Source organism: Trachypithecus francoisi, unplaced genomic scaffold (genome assembly GCF_009764315.1).
Source record: "Trachypithecus francoisi isolate TF-2019V2 unplaced genomic scaffold, Tfra_2.0 Lachesis_group11, whole genome shotgun sequence".
Classification (NCBI taxonomy): domain Eukaryota; kingdom Metazoa; phylum Chordata; class Mammalia; order Primates; family Cercopithecidae; genus Trachypithecus; species Trachypithecus francoisi.
The window spans coordinates 19743988-19747120 of NW_022681456.1; the positions used below are offsets into that span (position 1 = coordinate 19743988).

The following is a 3133-nucleotide window of genomic DNA, read 5'->3' on the forward strand; positions in this document are numbered from 1 at the left end:
GCTAGCTAGTAAGAGGTGGAGACAGAATTCAAACGCAAGTCTCTGACTCCAGGGCTGTGTGCTTTCCTCTCTCCAAGCACACAACACTGGGAGAGTCTTGTCTCCAAGGCAGGCTGCATGAGATCAGACAGGGAGACAGCCTTTTTTTGTATGAGTCTGTACACCACAATATGGCTTAGGAAGGTCTTGGTGGTTAACAAGGCTCCCAAATAGGACCCAAAACGTAGGTGCTCCATAAACATCTGGATGAATGAATGGATGAATGGATATGAATGAATGGATGGTTATGAATGAATCTGCACAGATGCGTGTGTGGATGAAGGTGATAAATGAATAGGTAGGTGGATGGATGGATGGGTGGGTGGGTAGATGAATGGATGGATGGATGAGTGAGTGGATGGATGGGTATATAGGTGATAAATGGATAGGTGGATGGATGAGTGAATGGGTGGATGGGTAGATAGATGGAAAATGAACAGATGGAAATGGTTGGATGGGTGGATAAATGGTTGGAAGGAAGGATGGATGGATGGATGGATGGATGGGTGAGTGTGTAGATGGATGATAATGGATAGGTAGGTAGATGGATGAGTGAATGTGTGAGTAGATGGATGGAAAATGAACAGATGGAAATGGTTGGATGGGTGGATAAATGGTTAGAAGGATGGATGGATGGATGGGTGAGTGGGTGGGCGGATGGGTAGAGGGTGATAAATGGATAGGTAGGTGGATGGAGGAGTGAATGGGTGAACGGGTAGATGGATGGAAAATGAACAGATGAAAATGGTTGGATTGATGGTTGGATGGGTGATTGGATGGATGGGTGGATGGGTGACAAATAGGTAGGTGAATGGGTGGATAGGTGAGTGGGTAGATGACTGGGTGGGTGGATGGATGGATGGGTTGGTGGATGGGTAGATGGATAGATGGATGGATGGATAGGTAGTTGGATGGGTGGGTGGATGAATGGGTGGGTGGATGGGTAATAAATAGATAGGTAAGAACTTCATAAGCCATGCTGTGGTGTACAGATCAATATATAAAAAGCTCTCTCCCTGTCTGATCTCATTGGTGGATGGATGAGTGAATGGCTGGATGAATAAATGGGTGGGTGGGTGGGTGGGTAAATGGATGGAAAATGGACAGATGAGGCCAGGCACGGGGGCTCACACCTGTAATCCCAGCACTTTGGGAGGCTGAGATGGGCGGATCACCTGAGGTCAGCAGTTCAAGACCAGCCTGACCAACATGGTGAAACCCTGTCTCTACTAAAAATACAAAATTAGCCACGCATGGTGGCTCATGCCTGTAACCCCAGCTACTCGGAAGCTAAGGCAGGAGAATCACTTGAACCCGGGAAGCAGAAGTTGCAGTGAGCAGAGATTGCGCCATTGCACTCCAGCCTGGGCAACAGAGTGAAACTCCCTAAGAAAGAAAAGAAAAAAAGGAAAAGAAAAGGAAGGGAAAGGAAGGGAAAGGAAGGGAAAGGAAGGAAAGGAAGGGAAAGGAAGGGAAAGAAAAGAAAGAAAATGGACAGATGGAGATGGCTGAATGGTTGGCTGGATGACTGGATGGTTGGATGGGTGGGTGGATGGTGGGGCGGATGGATGATAAATGGATAGGTAGTGGATGACGGATGGAAGATGGATGGGTGGGTGGGTAGATGAATGGATGGATGGATGAGTGAGTGGATGGATGGGTATATAGGTGATAAATGGATAGGTGGATGGATGAGTGAATGGGTGGATGGGTAGATAGATGGAAAATGAACAGATGGAAATGGTTGGATGGGTGGATAAATGGTTGGAAGGAAGGATGGATGGATGGATGGATGGATGGGTGAGTGTGTAGATGGATGATAAATGGATAGGTAGGTAGATGGATGAGTGAATGTGTGAGTAGATGGATGGAAAATGAACAGATGGAAATGGTTGGATGGGTGGATAAATGGTTAGAAGGATGGATGGATGGGTGAGTGGGTGGGCGGATGGGTAGAGGGTGATAAATGGATAGGTAGGTGGATGGAGGAGTGAATGGTGAACGGGTAGATGGATGGAAAATGAACAGATGAAAATGGTTGGATTGATGGTTGGATGGGTGATTGGATGGATGGGTGGATGGGTGACAAATAGGTAGGTGAATGGGTGGATAGGTGAGTGGGTAGATGACTGGGTGGGTGGATGGATGGATGGTTGGTGGATGGGTAGATGGATAGATGGATGGATGGATAGGTAGTTGGATGGGTGGGTGGATGAATGGGTGGGTGGATGGGTAATAAATAGATAGGTAAGAACTTCATAAGCCATGCTGTGGTGTACAGATCATATATAAAAAGCTCTCTCCCTGTCTGATCTCATTGGTGGATGGATGAGTGAATGGCTGGATGAATAAATGGGTGGGTGGTGGGTGGGTAAATGGATGGAAAATGGACAGATGAGGCCAGGCACGGGGGCTCACACCTGTAATCCCAGCACTTTGGGAGGCTGAGATGGGCGGATCACCTGAGGTCAGCAGTTCAAGACCAGCCTGACCAACATGGTGAAACCCTGTCTCTACTAAAAATACAAAATTAGCCACGCATGGTGGCTCATGCCTGTAACCCCAGCTACTCGGGAAGCTAAGGCAGGAGAATCACTTGAACCCGGGAAGCAGAAGTTGCAGTGAGCAGAGATTGCGCCATTGCACTCCAGCCTGGGCAACAGAGTGAAACTCCCTAAGAAAGAAAAGAAAAAAAGGAAAAGAAAAGGAAGGGAAAGGAAGGGAAAGGAAGGAAAGGAAGGGAAAGGAAGGAAAGAAAAGAAAGAAAATGGACAGATGGAGATGGCTGAATGGTTGGCTGGATGACTGGATGGTTGGATGGGTGGGTGGATGGTGGGGCGGATGGATGATAAATGGATAGGTAGTGGATGACGGATGGAAGATGGATGGGTGGGTGGGTGGGTGGGTGGGTGGGTGGGTGGGAGGCTGTGCAGATGGATGACGGGTGAGTATGCAGGCAGATGAGTGAATGGATAGGACAGACAGAGGGCTGTACAGGAGGCTGCATGGGGGATGATGGCACAGAACCCAAACCTGAGAGGAAAAAAGGCGCTGACCCCAGCTTCCCTGCCACCCCAAGAAGCACAGCACGGGG

General features: G+C 48.5%; 1 long non-coding RNA gene across 2 annotated transcripts; it reads left to right on the plus strand.

The window, feature by feature from the left end:
- Positions 1-305: 305 nt before the first annotated feature.
- LOC117089360 lies at positions 306-2048 on the plus strand. Of its 2 annotated transcripts, none has more exons than XR_004439565.1 (4): positions 306-341; positions 429-448; positions 576-746; positions 1871-2048. It is a non-coding gene; the product is annotated as an uncharacterized LOC117089360 (long non-coding RNA). The 2 variants fall into 2 exon arrangements; XR_004439566.1 differs by lacking the exon at positions 1871-2048 and adding an exon at positions 947-957 and having other exon boundaries at positions 576-831.
- The last annotated feature ends 1085 nt before the right edge of the window (positions 2049-3133 follow it).